Source organism: Eriocheir sinensis, chromosome 50 (genome assembly GCF_024679095.1).
Source record: "Eriocheir sinensis breed Jianghai 21 chromosome 50, ASM2467909v1, whole genome shotgun sequence".
NCBI classification, from domain to species: domain Eukaryota; kingdom Metazoa; phylum Arthropoda; class Malacostraca; order Decapoda; family Varunidae; genus Eriocheir; species Eriocheir sinensis.
The window spans coordinates 12,459,489-12,480,781 of NC_066558.1; the positions used below are offsets into that span (position 1 = coordinate 12,459,489).

The following is a 21,293-nucleotide window of genomic DNA, read 5'->3' on the forward strand; positions in this document are numbered from 1 at the left end:
TTTCTGCACCATGCGCGGTCGTCGCCTAATTTTCATTCTGTGGAACACCATCTCTCCTCCTCTAGACCTCACCTTCTCTTCCTCACCGAAACACAGGTTTCTGAGGCTACTGACAGCAATCACTACTCTGTTCCCTCCTACTATATCTATCCTCAATTTCAATCCAAAGCTGGATGTTGCGCCACGTGCACAACAACAGCACCTGGTCTCGTGCCCACGCCCTTGACTCTACTGAATTTTCCACCATCTGGCTAAGACTTCACTGTCATTCTATTACTAAATACATCTGTGCTGTTTATCTCTCACCTAACTCTACCAACTATGTAAAATTCTTTTGACTATTTGAATTCTAAAGTGGAGCACATCTTGACCCACTCTCCTTCGCTGAAATCTCCATCCTAGGAGATTTCAATGTTCACCACCAGCTTTGGCTTTCATCCTCTTTCACTGACCATCCTGGTGAACAAGCCTACAACTTTGCTATCCTCAACGACCTAGAGCAGTTGGTCCAGCACCCTACACGTATTCCTGACCGCCTTGGAGATCGGCCCAACATTCTAGACCTCTTCCTTACCTCAAACCCTTCTGCTTATTCTGTCAAACTGTTCTTCCTGGGCTCCTCCGATCACAATCTTATTTCTGCATCCTGTCCTATCGCTTCCTGTTCACCCTCTGACCCACCGAAGAGGCGATGCTTCTGGCATTTTGCTTCAGCTCGTGGGACGACCTGAGGATGTACTTTTCCGATTTCCGTGGAATGATTATTGCTTCCAGGATAGAGACCCTCTGTGTGTGCTCAGCGATCACAGAGGTGATTGTCTCTGGAATGGAGGCATACATTCCTCGCTCTTTCTCTACCCTCACGCAAAAGCCTTGGTTTAATCACGCTTGTTCTCGTGCTGTCAATGATAGAGAGGTAGCTCACAAAAGGTACCAGAGCCTTCAAACTAATGCTAATTATGAACTTTACATTTCTGCCCGAAATCGTACAAATCTATTCTCCGACTAACCAAAAATTCTTTCATTAATAGAAAATGTCAAAACCTTGCTTTCTAACTCTTCCTTGACTTCTGGCATCTAGCCAAAACATCTCCTCCAACCTCACTTCTTCATCTTTCCCTCCACTCTCAGTCCTGACGGCAACACTGCCGCCTCATCTATCTCTAAGGCTGAACTCTTCTCTCAAACTTTTTCTAAAACTCCACTCTGGACGATTCTGGGCATATTCCTCCAACTCATCCCCCTCTGACTCCTTTATGCCTGTTATAAAGATTCTTCAAAATGATGTTTTCTATGCCCTCTCTGGCCTCAATCCTCAGAAGGCTTATGGACCTGATGGAGTGCCTCCTATTGTCCTTAAAAACTGTGCCTCCGCTGTCACCCTGCCTGGTCAAACTCTTCGCCTCTGCCTGTCAACATCTACCTTTCCTTCTTGCTGGAAGTATGCCTTCATTCAGCCTGTACCTAAGAAGGGTGACCGCCCAATCCCTCAAACCACCGTCCTATTGCTTTACTTTCTTGTTCATCTAAAGCTTTTGAATCAATCTCAACCGGAAGATTCAAAGCACCTTTCCACTTCTGACCTTCTATCTGATCGCCAGTATGGGTTCCGCAAGGGCTTCTACTGGTGATCTCCTAGCCTTCTTAACTGACTCTTGGTCATCCTCTCTTAGCCGCTTCGTGAAACTTTTGCTATTGCACTGGACATATCAAAAGCTTTTGATAGGGTCTGGCACAAATCTTTGTTTCTAAACTACCCTCCTACGGTTTCTATCCTTCTCTGTACCTTTATCTCCAGTTTCCTTTCTGACCGCTCTATTTCTGCCGTGGTAGACGGTCACTGTTCTTCCCTAAATCTATTAACAGTGGTGTCCCACAGGGTTCTGTCCTATCTCCCACTCTTTTCTGTTGTCCATTGATGATCTTCTTTCCAAAACGAACTGTCCTATCCATTCCTACGCCGATGATTCCACTCTGCATTATTCAACTTCTTTAATAGAAGACCCACCCTTCAGGAACTTAACGACTCAAGGCTGGAGGCTGCAGAACGCTTAGCCTCAGACCTTACTATTATTTCCGATTGGGGCAAGAAGAACCTGGTGTCCTTCAACGCCTCAAAACACAGTTTCTCCACCTATCCACTCGACACAATCTTCCAAACAATTATCCCCTATTCTTTGACAACACCCAGCTATCACCTTCCTCAACACTAAACATCCTCGGTCTATCCTTAACTCAAAATCTCAACTGAAACTTCATATCTCATCTCTTACTAAATCAGCTTCCTCGAGGCTGGGCGTTCTGTATCGCCTCTGCCAGTTCTTTTCTCCCGCATAGTTGCTATCCATATACAGGGGCCTTGTCCGCCCTCGTATGGAATATGCATCTCACGTGTGGGGGGACTCCACTCACACAGCTATATTGGACAGAGTAGAGTCTAAGGCTCTTCGTCTCATCAACTCCCTTCCTCTTACTGATAGTTTCTACCTCTTAAATTCCGCCGCCATGTTGCCTCTCTTTCTATTTTCTATCGATATTTTCATGCTGACTACTCTTTTGAACTTGCTAACTGCATGCCTCCCCCCCTCTCGCTGCCCCGCTGCACTCGACATTCGACTCAAGCTTATCCCTATACTTTCCCTTATGCAAGAGTTAACCAGCATCTTCATTTTTTCATCCCTCACGCTGGTAAACTCTGAAAGAATTTTCCTTTATCTATATTTCCCCCTGCCTACGACTTGAACTCTTTCAAGAGGAGAACATCAGGACACTTCTCCTCCCGAAATTGACCTATCTTTCGGCCACCTCTTTGGATTCTTTTTTGGATCAGTGAGTAGCGGCTTTTTTTATTAATGTTTGCTTTTGTGTGCCCTTGAACTGTCTCCCTTGCTGTAAAAATATATATATATATATATATATATATATATATATATATATATATATATATATATATATATATATATATATATATATATATATATATATATATATATATACACACACACACACACACACACACACACACTAACCAGAAATTAATCTTGGCACCCTGGATATCCTGACGCTCTAACGCTAAGGTTATTATTTTGACTGATCAGCCTTATAGGTTTTCAATATGGTAAAATAATTCCCTTCTGGCAACGTCAGTTCCTTGTGTGAAATTTAATAGTCGGTTAGTAACGGGAACATAGTGCTTGAAGTAAGTACTCTGCGTGCCTCCCCTGCTGTCGCTGATATTGCTTTATTGTTTCTTGCTGCTGGCCTTCGTCATAACTTCCTTCCTTCTGGTCACAGTGCAAATATTATGAAGAAATGGTTGACAGGTGATATATAATAGTGTAGCAGGAAATGTGTTTTCAGTCATCAAAAGCCTAATACATCTCCGGATATAGATTTCTTTTGCAGTGAGTGCATTTATATAAATATATATACTTTATTATTCACGTAATATCCTTACCCCCTATCCCATTTCATGCTCCCTGTTACTTATATTGGACACCAGTTGTGAATAGCTATCTGTAATACATTATTCACTCATAAGTCCACAAAGAATTTATAAAAGAGATGGTGGCATTTTTTTAAGTATGTTTAGAAACAAGTGTTGTAGGTGGTTTTACTGAATTGGAGAGAGAGAGAGAGAGAGAGAGAGAGAGAGAGAGAGAGAGAGAGAGAGAGTATGTGGTGGGAAGGTTATAAGAGAAAGGAAAGGAATAAAAAAGGGTAATATACAAGATGAACCAATTGTGAGGGAGGAATAGAAAGAAAGGAAGATTATGGAGTGAAAGTATAATTTCTCTCTGTCTCTCTCTCTCTCTCTCTCTCTCTCTCTCTCTCAAGCAAGAGTGGCTTTAACCCTTACATTACGCGATCGCTTATATAAGGCAAGGCCACACGCCCCCACCCGCACGGGATCAGATATATAATCATCACACTCTACGCTGCCTACGCTTCAAATATACAGCCAGTCCTTGACTCAGAAGAATGGTGGAGGCATCTGGCATCCGCACACATACTCATTCGCCTCTTCACAAGAGCCTACCGAAGGCCACAGATCATTTCCCACTTTTGTTCGGAATGCATCTGGCATGTCACGTGACGCATCAAGCAGTTCCTCCGCTCCGGGCGGAAGTAGACCGCGAGTGACTCAAAGTGACAGTGACTCTGATGACTGCTGTGGTAGTGACATTGACAGAGCAGGGAGAAGAGAGGAGAAGAGAAGAGACGAGACGAGACGCAAGGCAAGGCGAGGCGAGGCGAGACGAGACAGGAGAGGAGGGGAGGGGGAGGGGAGGGGAGAGAGAGAGAGAGAGGGGGGGAGGGGAGGAGAGGAGAGGGAGGGGAGGGGAGGGGAGATGAGAGGAAAGGAGAAGAGAGGAGAGAAGAGAAGAGGGGAGGAGAGAAGAGAAGAAAAGAGGGGAGGAGAGAAGAGAAGAGAAGAGGGGAGGAAAGGAGATAAGAGAAGAGAAGAGAAGAAAAGAGAAGAGAAGAGAAGAGGGGAGGAGAGAAGAGAAGAGAAGAGGGGAGGAGAGAAGAGAAGAGGGGAGGAGAGAAGAGAAGAGAAGAGGGGAGGAGAGAAGAGAAGAGAAGAGGGAGGAAAGGAGATAAGAGAAGAGAAGAAGAGAAGAGAAGAGGGAGGAGAAGAGAAGAAAAGAGGGGAGGAGAGAAGAGAAGAGAAGAGGGGAGGAAAGGAGATAAGAGAAGAGAAGAGAAGAGAAGAGAAGAGGGGAGGAGAGAAGAGAAGAGGGGAGGAGAGAAGAGGGGAGGAGAGAAGAGAAGAGAAGAGGGGAGGAAAGGAGATAAGAGAAGAGAAGAGAAGAGGGGAGGAGAGAAGAGAAGAGGGGAGGAGAGAAGAGAAGAGAAGAGGGGAGGAGAGAAGAGAAGAGAAGAGGGGAGGAGAGAAGAGAAGAGAAGAGGGGAGGAAAGGAGATAAGAGAAGAGAAGAGAAGAGAAGAGAAGAGAAGAGAAGAGAAGAGGGGAGGAGAGAAGAGAAGAGAAGAGAAGAGAAGAGGTGAGGACAGGATATAAGAGAAGAGAAGATAAGAGAAGAGAAGAGTAGAGGAGAGGAGAGAAGAGAAGAGTGGAGGACAGAAGAGAAGAGAGGAGGGGAGGAGAGAAGAGAAGAGGGGAGGAGAGGAAAGGAGATAAGAGAAGAGAAGAGGGGAGGAGAGAAGAGAAGAGAAGAGGGGAGGAAAGGAGATAAGAGAAGAGAAGAGAAGAGAAGAGAAGAGGGGAGGAGAGAAGAGAAGAGGGGAGGAGAGAAGAGAAGAGAAGAGGGGAGGAGAGAAGAGAAGAGAAGAGGAGAGAAGAGAAGAGAAGAGAAGAGAAGAGAAGAGGGGAGGAGAGAAGAGAAGAGATGAGGAGAGAAGAGAAGAGAAGAGGGGAGGAGAGAAGAGAAGAGGGGAGGAGAGGAAAGGAGATAAGAGAAGAGAAGAGAAGAGGGGAGGAGAGAAGAGAAGAGAAGAGAAGAGAAGAGAAGAGAAGAGAAGAGGGGAGGAAAGGAGATAAGAGAAGAGAAGAGAAGAGAAGAGAAGAGCCGAGGAGAGAAGAGAAGAGGAGATAAGAGAAGAGAAGAGAAGAGGGGAGGAAAGGAGATAAGAGAAGAGAAGAGAAGAGAAGAGGGGAGGAGAGAAGAGAAGAGGGGAGGAAAGGAGATAAGAGAAGAGAAGAGAAGAGGAGAGAAGAAGAGGGGAGGAGAGAAGAGGGGAGGAGAGAAGAGAAGAGAAGAGGGGAGGAGAGAAGAGAAGAGAAGAGGGGAGGAAAGGAGATAAGAGAAGAGAAGAGAAGAGAAGAGAAGAGAAGAGGGGAGGAGGAGAGAGAAGAGAAGAGAAGAGAAGAGGGGAGGAGAGAAGAAGAGGGAGGAAAGGAGATAAGAGAAGAGAAGAGAAGAGGGGAGGAGAAGAGAAGAGGACGGAAAGAAGAAAGAGAAGAGAAGAGAGAAGAGGGGAGGAAAGGAGATAAGAGAAGAGAAGAGAAGAGAAGAGAAGAGGGGAGGAGAGAAGAGAAGAGAAGAGGGGAGGAAAGGAGATAAGAGAAGAGAAGAGAAGAGAAGAGGGGAGGAGAGAAGAGAAGAGAAGAGAAGAGAAGAGGGGAGGAGAGAAGAGAAGAGAAGAGAAGAGGGGAGGAGAGGAGAGAAGAGGGGGAGGAGAGAAGAGAAGAGGGGAGGAGAGGAGAGAAGAGGGGAGGAGAGAAGAGAAGAGAAGAGGGGAGGAAAGGAGATAAGAGAAGAGAAGAGAAGAGAAGAGAAGAGAAGAGGGGAGGAAAGGAGATAAGAGAAGAGAAGAGAAGAGAAGAGGGGAGGAAAGGAGATAAGAGAAGAGAAGAGAAGAGAAGAGAAGAGGGGAGGAGAGAAGAGAAGAGGGGAGGAGAGAAGAGAAGAGAAGAGAAGAGGGGAGGAGAGAAGAGAAGAGAAGAGGGGAGGAGAGAAGAGAAGAGAAGAGGGGAGGAAAGGAGATAAGAGAAGAGAAGAGAAGAGAAGAGAAGAGAAGAGGGGAGGAGAGAAGAGAAGAGGGGAGGAGAGAAGAGAAGACGAGAGACAAGACGAGAGGAGAGGCGAGGCGAGGCGAGACGAGACGAGACAGGAGGGGAGGGGAGGGGAGAGAGGGGGAGGGGAGAGAGAGAGAGAGAGAGAGAGAGAGAGAGAGAGAGAGAGAGAGAGAGTGGGGTGCTTCCACGCGACACGTCACGGCCACGAGAAAATGTGCAATATTTTGGGCTGTCATAACTGTTTTATCATTATTAGGAGAGAAGTTTTATTACTCCACCATATATACTTGATGAATATACAATTATTGGAAAGAAGAAAGACACCATTTCCACCTCTTTTAAATGTCTAAATTTTCCCCGTGCACAGCATCCAGAGAATTATCTCGCCACCTGTACTCTAAGGGTTCAAAGCAGAAACTGAGCGGGCAGAAGAGATGTTAGTGTTGTGTTTTAGCGGTGCTTAAGTTTTTTTTTGTATATCTTATTGATACTTAAACGAACTGAAATGAGAATGTGACTTCATGGGTCCATGTGCAGTACCAGTGGTGCAAAATTTAGTGAGGTTTTGGTAACAAAATAAAGATAGGACGCCCTTTTATTGTTTTGGGAGTTTGCCTGCCTAATATTTAGGCGGTTCCACCGACACCCGTCAAGGATACGGAGTCTATAGTTGGAAAAATACAGATACGGAGACAGGACCACACGAGCGTAAGCCCAGGCCCTGTAAAGCTACAACTAGGTAAATATAACTTGGTAAATACACGCCACACACACACGCACACAACAGGGTCACCGATCACGTCTGTCTCTAAGACCTGAATGCAAAAAAACTTGCCAGTCAAGAAAAAGTGGTAGAAAGTCCAGGAAATGTAGTAGAAAGTTTCAGAAGTGAGTTAAGAACAAAGAACGCAGAACAAGAGCTAGTAGTCGCTGAGGTGAGACAAGAAGTCAGTGGCCAAGACGCCCAGATGAGAATCCTGGAACTTAGCAAAGAGGCAGTCTAGGGTGAAATTAGCAAGATGAAGGAGGAGAACAGACTACTGAAAGAAGAACGGGATCAGATAAGAAGGCAAGTGCAGGAAAACGTCACCAATTCGTAAAAAAGCAACAAGGATGGAAAGAAACATTCGCAGAAGAGACAAATCTTAGGGAAATCTTAGAGCAGCTGAGGAAGGAGGACATGGAGAATATGGAGAAGGTCATCAAGGTCATGGAGTCAAAAGAGACACTGGTCAGAGACACCAAAGACAAAAATAAATGTTTTTTTTAGGTCGCAGCCTATTGCACTGGTAGGCTTCTTCCCGATGGGGCCTGATGGTCGGCCCAGCCCGTTCTGGCGCAGGCGAGTGTTTATAGTGGCGCCATCTTACATTGGCTCATGCTGCCCTCCCGGAGCTCATCTTTAATCCTTGAATCTAGAGTCCGGGTTGATAGGTGGTCTTCTGGACAGCATGTGGGTAGTTTTAAGCTACTCAGCGGCGGCTGAAAAATCCCAGCTTGGTGGCACCGGGCGGGGATTGAACTCGCGTCCTCCTGAACGCGGCGCCGTCACTCTGTCGACTCAGCCACCGCCTCCCCTAAATGATCTTAAAGACAGTGAGAAAGAGAGAGGAATTGAGACTGGCCAAAGACATTGTATCTATAGTCCTGGAAGGCGATCAGGAAGCCCAAGAATGAATAGAAGAAGTGACTAGGTTAGGAAGATGCGTGGAAGGCAGCACAAGGCCCATGAAAACCACTCTCAGAACACACACCACCATGGCCAGTGATGTAATGGCCAGACCCTGGAAGCTGGCAGGATGGGAGGGTTACAGGAATGTCTGGATAAGAAGGGATACAAATGAGGAAGAGAGAGTGAAAGTAAGAGAACTAGTGCAAAATCAGTCAATCAGTGGGGGCATACGCCGGGGGGCCCGTCACCTCACCCACCCTATGACGCCAAGCCTGGGGGTCCCTCCGGGTGAGTCTCCATGCAGGCCCCCTTCCCAACCCAAGTACCTTCCGGCAGGATCTATTGACTTGCTCCGTGGGCGTCCCCTTGGCCTCCACCACTCAGGATTGTCTCTTACAGAGACAACCCGATGAGCAGGATCAGCTTCTGGAAAACGTGCCAAGTGCCCGTATAGCCGGATTAGGCGTTGACAGACTATGCAGGTAATATATGTCGAATCAGTCTCAGGGAGTAGTCGCCTGTTTAACACAAAGTCATTCCAGCGATATCCCATGATTCTGCAAAGACATTTATTACCAAAGGCATCAGTCAGCCTCTCCAAGTCCCCATTTAGTGTCCATGTCTCACAGCCATAGAGTAAGACAGGGAACACAAGGGACTTGAAGATCCGGATCTTTGTCCTTCTGCACAGGTATCAACAACGCCATATACTCGTGTTGAGTGATTTCATAACACCGCGGGCCAGGCCAATCCGCCGTAAGACTTCCTGGCTAGACTCACCTTTGTTATGAACTACGCTACCAAGATACATCCTCGCCACACGCATGAACAGACTGTACTGTTTCATCCAGCAAGCCTCCAACACCTGTACCTTGGTCTTGGCCCAGGAGACCTGAAGTCCCAAGGGCTTCGCCTCCTCGTGCAGTGCCTCGAGAGCCATCACCAAAACCTCAAGCGACTCCCCCAGGATTACTGCTTGGACTACATGACTACAGCAGTCTCTTCATTGGTAAGTGTTAAGTTAAGCTTTTACTTTTGCTGTGTAGTGTAGTGTTTTCAATATTTTGACTGTATATGCAAATGGGTGGGGGAAGGGGAATGAGGGATTTGCATAACTCGGCAAGGCTGGAGCCCCTATCATGCTGAGTTGTAAGGGTTTTACTGTGATTATACTAAATTTGTCTGATGGTAATTATACTCCAAGCGATCATTGGTAATCCTAGTGGAGAGTGCGTGCGGCACTGGACGGGGAAGGAAGGAGCCCAGAGGGGGGACGCCAGGGGAGGGGTTTGGCGCGAAACGTAGCTGGGGGGAGGAGAGGGTAGAGGCACCTGATTGGGTATTGCACCATGTGTGGCAAGACAACTTATGTAACTAAAAAACAAGGAGGTATTACACCATGTGACGGAATGTGGGAGTCTAACAGCCGGAGGGGGAGGGACATACTTAACCCTTTCGTTGCTAAATACTCGCAGCGAGGACTAGCGTAACTTGCCTTGCTGTGAGTTCCAGTCGCACTCAAATTTCCCGTGTATGAGAGTGTTCCAACAATATTTCTCATCACGCAGCATTGCCAATTCTGTGCGTTCTCCACTAAATTTGGTGGAAAATCATATCAGCCTAGTGCGGAAAATCTACGGATGAGTAACTGGTGGATGTTCTTGTCCAATAGCAGCATTTTTGCATAGCTTCACCTATTACCTGACTGATTCTTTGACCAAATAGTTGTAAATTTTGCAGTTGGCAATACTACCTTGCCAGCAACCCATTAAGAGATCTCTGCAGTTCCCTCAATATGACTGACCATCACACACACACGGACGTAAGTGTTCACACGTAACACCCCCTGAACGTGATTGTATGTTCACAGGAGAGGCATACGTAACCGAATCCTATAGATCTGGGCCTCTTCTTTCCAATTGTGTTTTTTGTTTTTTAGCTGTGATGAATAGTTTCTTAGATACAGAGGTTAAAAGAGACCCCCCCCCCCCCTTGCTGGGCTGCCCGAATGCGCCTGGGGGGATGGTCGCTTAACTTGCCATGCGCAGCAAAAGGGTTAATACTTACACTACCTACATAAGTATACTTAATACAGTCAAGTCACGTATGATGCGGATTCGTAAGGCACAGTTTCGTATGACGCGGTATGATTTCAGAACCATATTTTCAGATCACGCGGGTAAAACCGTCTATGACGCAGTTCGTGGTCTGGCCAAACAAGTGTAGAGTTGCCAGGATGGATTTTTTTCCAAGGGGGAAAATCTCAAGGTTGCGGTTGGGTTGTTTTTTGGGAGGATTTCTATCCTGTCTCTCTCTCTCTCTCTCTCTCTCTCTCTCTCTCTCTCTCTCTCTCCTCACATTTCTGTATTCAGTAAGTTACAAATTATCCTCACTATCAGAATGATCATATAGCCAAAATTTATAGATGTAGACAAGAAGAACGTTTGGTGTCAGCTGCCGTGGCCGTCACTCAAATTCCAAGTCACAGTCATGCACTCCCCGACCACTCCGCATCTCTTCCCGTCAATCTTTTCCCCTCCTTTGCTCCTTTTTTCATGTAGAGTTGACCTGGCCCAACTGTCTACTCTGGCAGGCAAAAAAGAAAGCGATCAGGCTAACTAGCTTACTAAAATCTACAGCAGGCCGCTTCTGCACATCAGCCTGCTGGCAAACTGGCTTTTAAAAATCTAAATTGGTGTTCCCAGAGCCTTTCTTTTGTCTTTCTCGCTACCCAGTCCAAAAGGGAAGAAATCAGAGACACGGTGTATAAAGAAACTAACGAGAGAGAGAGAGAGAGAGAGAGAGAGAGAGAGAGAATCTTTGAAAGTGGTTGGTCACCACTAATTATTACATTAATATGCATGCCAAATAATGATTTTGTCAATTTTGGGTTGGCGGGGAAAGTGAATGGTTGGGTGGGATTGTGCGGTTTTGGGGCGGAACATGGCGGCGGCGCAGCAGGTTCCCAGTCCCAACCTGATGAGTACACGTCTAGGGGCCGCTTTCATTGTCACTTTGTTTGTTTTGATTGTTACCAAAGGCGGCGATCGACACTATAGTTTTCCACGTGAAATTGGCCTATGGGTGCCTAGTGGTGGCTGCAGAGGAAGCTCGAGAGGTGTTGAGAGTGTGTGCCAAGGTGCGGGGCTAGGCTAACCCCGCAGCAGCCACTACCCATCGGCCAGTTTTACGTGGAAATACTATAGCGGTGATCGCCGCCATTGGTAACAATCAAAACAAACAAAATGACTGTGAAAGCAGACCTAGTTAACCATGCACGTGCTGCACAATGGCTTGCAAGCCTGCTGGGAAACCCACGGGCAAGATTCGCCCACTGACGTACGAGCAGAAACTGAACGTCATCAGGAGGATTGAGAGAGTGATAGGCGGGAAACAATAAATTTTCCCCGTATGTGAGCGCAGGTGGGATAAAATGGCGGCTAGCCAGTACCAAATTGTATTTTCCCAATATGTACTGAGTGAAAAAGTGGGTGCTTGCGGTGCTGAGCGTGGGGTCGGACTGAACAACATCAAAAGGCAGATGATGCCTACCGGTGCACTTGGGCTAGAATGAACGAAAAAAAAAAAAAAAAAAAAAAAAAAAAAAAAAAAAAGTTGTGGATGGGGCAAAATGGCAAGGGCCAGAAACAAATTGTATTTTTTCCATAGTTTTAGTTATTCCCGTGACGCGGTGTCCTATGGCGCGGCCGTTGCTCAGAACCAATTAACCGTATCATACGCGACTCCACTGTATCTGCCTTTGTGATCCTTTGTACATTCCATTCTTAACTTAAACTTCCTGGCATTACAATAGTAGCAGTAGTTGTAGTAGTAGTAGTAGTAGTAGTAGTAGTAGTAGTAGTAGAAGTAGTAGTAGTATCATCAGCAGCAGCAGCAGTAGTAATAAGCCTATGGAATAATATCATCTTTGTAATCATCAACACCCTAAACTCGTCCCTTTGAAATGATCTGATGATCCAACTTTTACACGAGTACAGTGGAAAGAAAGTACAGCTTAGTTTATTCTTTCTGGAAAATGAATATTGTTTTTGTGTAGGGTAAGTTGAGGAGCCTCCATACATGTGGACATGAAGTACAGATGTTTCCTTGGCTATTCCAATGGATTTATATTACTTTGCCTCTAATAGCAATTAAGGGAAATGGGAGACACTCAGTGTAGCACATGTGACCCGGTGGTGTCACGAGGTGCTGAAGTTTTATTGAAATGTTTAATTTTGGTCATATCAGATGTTATTTTTTTGCCCCCAATTCGTGGTGGTGTTGCTGAAAATGCCTGGAGTGTGCAGGGAAGGCACTGAATATCAGAGTATGTTTAGCTGTGACAAAGTGAGGAAGTGTAAGAAAAATCAAGGCAGGCAACAGCCACCATTCATTGTGAATTTTCAACGGACGCTGGTGTGGACGCTCTGTGGAGCGGCTTACAAAATGTATAGACTAATAAGTAAGTTAGTAACTGAAGTGTTTCCACGGGAATTTGGTACCTGAGTTGTTATTATTTCTTTTCCAAGGATTTGGGCAAAATAGGACATTATTTAAATTTAATGTGGAACCTCATTTTTTTTTTTTTTTTTTACTGAGGATTCCTGCCAAATAGCATAGAATCGTTCAGTTTGAAACCTTGTTTGTTTACCAAATATCCTTGCCCCCCCCCCCCAAAAAAAAAAAAAAAAATATATATATATATATATATATATATATATATATATATATATATATATATATATATATATATATATATATATATATATATATATATATATATATATATATATATATATATATATATATATATATATATATATATATATATATATATATATATATATTTAAATTTTCAACCTTATTATTAATAATTTTAGCCAAGATTCTTGCCAAATAACATGGAGTTATTGAAGTTTAATAAAAAGTAAATTGTCTTCATAGCACCACTAAATTGTTAGTGTTGCACTTCCATGATTGTGTAGGCAAGGAAATGAATATATTCATTTTAGAAAATCATTGCACTTTAAATCTGAATTCAGGTGTGATTATTTTTTTATATTAAGTTTGGTTTCATTTTGTTCACTTGTTGAGGCAGCTTAGTGAAGGAAATCTGTCCTGTCCTGTCCATTTATTAAGCCTTTTGGACAGTTTGACTTTGGCTCTTTTTTAAGTTTTGTATTATTTATTTTATTCCCGTGTAACTTCCGCACTGAACACACTCACCTGTACAGTTTAAGATATTTTTTGAAGGAGCAGTTTTCACCCACAAATAACATGCTGCCAGAGTTGTGGCTAACATATCATGTAGACAGATGATTACATTTTCTATCAAATATTAAACTTTTTGATGTAAGGATTGTGCTGAACATTTTTATAGATTTAAAAAAAGTGTATAGTGCCTCCCAACTCACCCTACTTATATGAAGGTTATTATTAAGTAAGATTATAGGAGAATTTTCCCTCAGCAACACTGCATACTTCGGGTTCCTTGAGCTCTGCAAGCCCAAGCCAGGAGACACAGTGCTAGTGAACGGAGCAGCTGGAGCTGTTGGCAGTGCTGTGGTTCAGATCGCCAAGATTAAAGGTACTGTGGAAAATATTGTTTGTATGTATTGTAGATTATTATCATTAATCTGGTGATGTTCATGACAGCAGACACACCCACTCAGTGTCTCACACAACACAAAACACCTATTATGCATGGTCCTCAAAATATAACTCACAAACTCAAAGTGCGCTAGTTGAACCCATACTACACTACCCTCTCAAGTATCGCGCTTAGTCCTAGATTCTCACCTTTCGCACATTACTACCCTGACTTTCACGCTCCTTTGACATGTACGGATCAAGTCTACCTGCTGTCGACATCATGCGCGCTGCCTTAAAAGGGGATGTCACACTTGCCGTTTTCATCCAACCACTGGGGCTATAGGCAACCGCGGTTGCCCATATGTACAACCGGGAGCGAGTTGTCAGTTGTCCGTAGATATGGAAAACAGTTGTGGGTATGAGCGTGAGTACCTCGCAGCTGTATGTACACAAACAGACGTCGGTAGTGGCTGAGGAACGAGGAGCAGTGGAAGATGACCCACCAAGAGACTTGTAAAGTGGACTGGCAGAGCTGCTTTGTTTGCTAATTAATTGACAAGATAAGAGAACACCCCGTGCCGTGGAACCACAGTCCAGAAAACTTTTTTCTCCAGGCTTTTTTTTTATTTTTATTTTTTATTTATTTATTTATTTATTTATTTATTTTGCGTTTCAGCCTATTCCGCTGGTAGGCTTGCTTGAGGGGCCTGGATGGTATTCGGTCCCAGCCCGTCGTGGTGCAGGCAAGTGTTTATAGTGGCGCCATCTTCTCTTGGCTCATGTTGCCCCCCGAAACTCGTTCTTGATTCTTGGACGGTTTCCTCTGGAGTCCGGGTTGATGGGTGGTCTTCAGGACAGCATGTGGGTACTTTTAAGCCACTCGGCGGTGACTAAAAAATCCGAGGTGGTATCGTGGGGATTCAAACTCGTGTCGTCCATCACGTGGTGAATGTGAGCCCAGCACGCTACCATGGTGTTGTATTCCTGGTGCAGGACAGGACATGGCGACGACGGTCCAATACGCTGGCCGGCGTTGCGAGAAATATCTTCTCGCTGAAATAAGTCGTTCTGCTGTCCACCACACATGTGCTGTGGGAATACACAGAAGGAAAAACATTAATTTGCCTGGTTTTGTTCTAGTTTGTCCACTTGTGATCTTTGTGAGCGGTGAGTGAAATATAGAAACAGTAAGCAAGTTGGACCTCTCTGCGAGCTATTTTATGGCGGCGGCGGCGGTGGGTGCACGTACAACAGGCATTGAAAAGTCAATCATTGTATTAGTGATTTAGTGATTTGTGACAGAAACAGTCAGCAGATTACTTCACAACACACAGAAAACTACCAAAAAAATAGGTTTGTCCAGCTGTCTCATGGGTGATGTTCTGGAAATTTACCCAGTTCTCTGACAAGGTTTGGGTAAACACTCTTGTCCTCCTGTCTTTGAAGCCATAATCCTGCCCACAACTGCTTCTTCCTTCCATTTAACTGCAGCAACAAGTCCATAACTTGGGTAACGGCTGCACAAGCCGCGACAGCCCTTACTGTAACAGACAATGCCACGTGGATACAGGGCGACTGCTTTGTTTACAGGCAACCAACCTTGGCCATGTGTGACGCACACCCGGAAAAGTTGGAGTTGCCGGTTGCCCCCACCGCCATTGCGGTTGGAGGTAAAAGACGCAGTGTGACACCAGCTTACAGACAACCGACAACTTGCTCCCAGCTGGGCATATGGACGTTGCCCGTAACCCAACGGTTGGAGGAAAACGGCCTGTGTGACACCGCCTTAAGGCAGTGAGGCCGCTGAGTGGGTGAGCGCCGGCAATGACGTTATCGGACTCCCAGTGAATCAAAAGCGTGTTTTCAGAACTGCCAGCCAATCGCAAGGCAGCCGCCTTCAACTGCGGCTTCAAAAGGACCCGTTCTCTCTTACCATTTTCTTCCTTTTTCCACACTATGTATTTTGAGACTACTTGGACAGGAGTTCCTCACATCCCCCCCCCTCCCACTCTTTCCAACACTGGCTTCATCATTTAATATGTTTCTCTCTCTCTCTCTCTCTCTCTCTCTCTCTCTCTCTCTCTCTTCTGCCCGTAGCCCCAATCTTTGGAGGAAAATGTCCAGTTTGACACTACCTCTAAAGGTAGTGTGCGTGACGCCGATGGTAAGTAGACGTGACCTGTACATGTCAAAACAGTGCAAACCTCAGGGTGATAATGCGCGAAAGTTGGGATGGTAAGAATTTAGGACGAGCCGCGAAACTCAAGGATCACAAAACTCAGAAGGGTACTGTATACTAGTGTTTCTCACTGTGGGCCATATGGCCCCCCTGGGGGCCATGAGAAATTTTCAGGGGCCATAGAACAAAATTAGGAAAATGGGGGGCCACAGGGGGCCACAGAACTTCCTAAGTTTGCGGTGCTCATATGAGCTTAATATTTTCGTATTTCTTTTATGGTGTTTTCTTATCAGCTGTTCTACTGCTTCATTTAGCGATTTCACCTTTTTTTGCTGTAATCCTGGCAACATTCACTTCCCATGAGCTGGCAACACTGGATTCAGGGTTGCTATGTTTGTCGTATTAAGGACATTGTCCCATTTTGGTCCGTTTGTCCTTTAATCTTCCTGAAAAAAGACAGCCTTTATCTGCCTTTTTTACAAAGTATATCTTTTTCCTCCTTACACGTTAACATAAGGCAGCGCTAACGAATTGAGTCAAACTGTCAGAGCATGTTCGTGTATGTAGTGGTACAGGTAACTCTCGATTTACGCGAGTTTGGTTGATGCGTTTTTGAAATAACGCGGGGTCCAAAATCCAAATAAATGTTTGATTTACACGTTTTTACACTTATACGCGATATTTTATGGAGTGGCCACTAGATGTCTCACGCAGCTGGACTCACACGGCACCGTGGCCACACAGCTGAGCTCAGTTCTTCCCGTGCGCCACGCTACTCAACAATAGGGGTGGGCAGGTACCGGTACTAACGGTACCAGCTATACGGTACAGTACCAGTACCAGACTGCTCAGTACCGGTACCAATACTAGCCAGTCGCTCATGGTGTCCCTCATTTTCATACGAGTGAGGCTGAGACCGAGTGCCTGAGTGGATATCTCGGTGATATGGATATTCTCTCTCTCTCTCTCTCTCTCTCTCTCTCCACTGAATGAAGTGAATATTTATTTTTCAATTGAAACCTACCTCTTGTTTGATTTACATTGTTTTTGATTTACGCGCCCTCTTAAAGGACACAATACTAGCGTAAATCGAGAGTTACCTCTACCAGTATTGGACGTGTTAGGACTCAGGAAGGCTGATCCTAACAATGATCGTTACTATATCTACTTCCCAAGATGTGGTAACTTAGGGGGGGCCACGAGAACTCACATTACCTTGGAGGGGGCCACTGCCGAAAAAAGGTTGAGAACCCCTGTTGTAAGCTGTATTTTTCAGCATGTAATGTGCACTTTTTTCACTCAAACAGTGCCAAAAATTTACCCGTGCGTGTTGTACGCTGAAGGTACTAATTTTGATTGATTTAGATAATGAATAGTGTGCTGCAATAGAAAAGGAATGTGTGAACAAACAGAAGAGAGGAGGAGGACATGTGAGGCGATAAACCCGTACAGGTCACAAGAAGAAGAGAACGCGCCACACGTGGGAGCCGAGGCGCGTCGTGAACACTAAACACAAAACACAACACCACCGCGGCGCACCAGTCACCAGCGTGCCGGGTACCTTGGCGGTGACGGTTAAAGCGGTTATTACACAAAAATGATTTTGGCAGAGCAGGGCCCGTCAGGCAGCAAATGCTACCTGACAGGGGCCCTGCTCAGCAACCGTCGGCCAGATTTGGGGGAACTAGTCTGTAGGTATTTCTGCTGTGCAGCAGCCCAGTCAGCTGACATTTCTGTCGAAAGAACGGATTTCAGTGGATGACTAAAATATTTATTGTTAACACATTTTTGTTTTTCAGTGTAAAAATAATTATACAGTAAACTCTCTGGTATCCGGGTTAATAGAGCCACGGGGGCACCCGGATATGGGAAAAAAACGGATATGGTGTAGGTTAAGTCTACGGACCCGCAAACCCAACTTTCGCCTACCGCATTTAATAAAAATGATAAACAAACATATATTCCTATACATATACACACTATATATATATATATATATATATATATATATATATATATATATATATATATATATATATATATATATATATATATATATATATATATATATATATATATATATATATATATATATATATATATATATATATATATATATATATATGTATACATAGTACCTCTCCGAGTTTCGCTCAATCCGAGTTTTGCAATCCTTGAGTTTAGCGCTTAGTCCTAAATTCTTACCATCACGACTTTCACGCATTACCGCCACGAGTTTCACGCTCCTTTGACATGTACAGGTCACGTCTGCCTACCATCGGCGACATGCGTGCTGCCTTAAAATGCGGTGTCCAACCATTGGGCATATGGGCAACCACGGTTGCCCATATGCCCAACCGGGAGCGAGTTGTTGGTTGTCCGTATGATTGGAAAACGGTTGTGAATACGAGCGTGGGTATGTGGGTACCTCACGGCTGCATGTAAACAACCAGACGACGGCAGGGCTGAGGAGTGAGGAGCAGTGGAAGATGGCCCACTAAGAGACTCGTAAAATGGACTGGCAGAGCTGCTTTGCTTACTGCTTGATTAACAGGATAAGAGAACACCCCGTGCTGGGGAACCACAGTCCAAAAAACTTTTTTCTCGAGTCTATGAAAACTGTTGATCTCCCAGTGATGTTTTCCTCTTCTTCTTCTTCTTTTGACCTATAATGCATGGCAGCGACGGTGAAAGGTCACAGTGGAAAATAGCAAAAGGGCATAGAAAACCAAAATCAGGGAAAGAAAAGAACAGAAAAACACCAAAGTTCAGGGTGAGGTGTATCAGTGCGCACTGTGGGGTAAATAAGGGCCGCTTTCACAGTCACTGTTTTGATCGTTACCAATGGCAGCGATCGACGCTATAGTTTTCCACGTGAAACTGGCCGATGGGGTAGTGGTGGCTGCAGAGAAAGCGACAGGTATTGAGAGTGTGTGGTAAGGTGCGGGGCGAGGCTAACCCCGCATCCGCCACGAGGTGCCGTTGTAAAGGCAATACCTCCGACACCATCACATCACATCACTACCCATCGGGCAGTTTCACGTGGAAATACTGGAGCGGCGATCACTGCCATTGGTAACGATCAATACAAACAAAATGGCTGTGAAAGCGGCCCTAAGTGCATGTCGTGAAGCATAAAAGTGTGGAGAAGGAGGACCTAAGATGCGATACAAAGCATTACAGGTCAAAAGAAGAAGAAGAAGGTCCACTATACACTGGCCGGTGTTGCGAGAAATATCTTCCCGCTGAAATTAGTCATTCTGCCGTCCACCACGCATGCGCGCTGTGGGAATACACAGCATTAAAAGTGTTAATTTGCCTGGATTTGTTCTTTTTTGTCCGCTTGTGGTCTTTGTGAGCGCTGAGGGAAATATGGAGGCAGTAAGCAAGTTGAACCTCTCTGCGAGCTATCTTGCGATTGCGGCGTCAGTTTACGTTCAATAGGCATTGAAAAGTCAATCATGATGTTAGTGATTTGATGATATATAAGAGAAAGAGTTAGCAGATTATACCATAACACACAGAAAACTACCAGAAGCTACAGGTTTGTCCAACTGTACCACGGGTGACCGCGAGCAACCACCCTTACATTAGCAGACGACACCACGTGGATCACAAGCGTGTATTCAGAGCTGCCAGCCAATTGTAAGGCAGCCGCCTGCAACTGTGGCTTCAGAACGACCTGTTCGCTCTTCCCATTTTCTGCCTATTACCAAGGTACATATTTTGAGATAACAAGAGAGTAAAGTCGAGAAAATTGTGATAACAAGGGAGTCAAGTCAACAAAAAAAAGTATTTTTTTTTCCATGGGCCGGAACCAATAAGCGTTTTTTCATGTATTTCAATACCTCGAGTTTCGTGATCCTCGAGTTTAGCGCTATACCTTCAGAATGAAGCAAGTGCGAAACTCGAGTGGGTACTGTATATATATATATATATATATATATATATATATATATATATATATATATATATATATATATATATATATATATATATATATATATATATATATATATATATATATATATATATATATATATATATATATATATATATATAAATATATATATATTTATATATACAGGGGGGTCGTCTAATATGCGAGAATATGGGCGGTTCAAAGCCTCGCATATCGCAAATTCGCATATTAGGAACCTTAAAAAGCATGTAAATAATGGTATATGGGCGGTCAGCCACATTTTCCCAAACTCTTTAACCTAGTATATCTTTTTTCGTATCATATAACTAAGTGGAGATACACATCACCAATGTACACATAATCAACAGTAGATTCACCCATACCTAACTCCCGTCCAATTGAAGAATTGCCTTTTCCTTTCTTTTTCATGTCTATCACTTTTAACTTAGTTTCCAATGTAATAAACTGCTTTTTCGAGTTCTTTGGAGGCACCATAATAACAACAACAGCAACAACAATAGCCCACAGGCTAGCTTGCACACAGCACAGACACAGCTTGTGAGAGCAATGGCTGCTTTAGACGTACTGATGAAGAGAACACGTGGAGCCATCTCACAGAGTAGAGTTGCCAGATTGCGCCATTGTTTATTTCCCTTCCTTCGGGAAGTGAGTAACAGCAAGTTCATTATTTGGTAGGAAATGGATGTTAGCGAAGTCGGGAACATGAAATGAATGAAAAAAAAACTTTTCTCTTACTACCGAGTCAAGTCACCGCTCCCGTGCTCCACCCCAAGGGGAGGGAGGAGGAAGGAGGTCGATATGAGGTGGTTCGCATATCCACAGTTCGCATATCAGGCGACCCCCCTGTATATATATATATATATATATATATATATATATATATATATATATAGATATATATATATATATATATATATATATATATATAGTCATCCCCCGCGTTCAAGTCAGGTATTTCGTTCGACTTCGCGATGCGCGAAAAACGCATAACGGCGGGACTATAACCCTATGGGAAAATATGCATTTGGGAAGTCACCTCTGACACGTCATATAAAACATGTTTTTCTCTTTTAATGACTGAAAAGAGACACGACCTTGTTAGACAACAACACAGAAGACCCACAAGTAGCCCAATTTGCGAGAAGTAGCCCAATCTGGCAACACTGCAGTGTGGCGGCGCGTTGAATTTTTTTTTTTTAGGATAATGTTGATCTGAGAAAATCTCGACCAATAGCAGTCGTCCCTGAGTGAGCTGCTCGCCAATAGGAAAGCATGACGTCACAGTTCAACCGTGACGCCACTCAGGAGCAACCTAACGTCCATTGCCCCGCCTCCTCCTCTCTCCCTTCCCCCTCCTCTCTGCCTCCTCCTCCCTCCTCTCTGCCTTCCTCCTCCTCTCTCCCTTCCTCTTCTCTGCCTCCTCC

At 44.5% G+C, this 21,293-nt stretch overlaps 1 pseudogene; it reads left to right on the forward strand.

The window, feature by feature from the left end:
- The window catches only part of LOC126982387 (prostaglandin reductase 1-like), a 168,087-nt pseudogene that overhangs the window by 61,335 nt on the left and 85,459 nt on the right, over positions 1-21,293 (forward strand).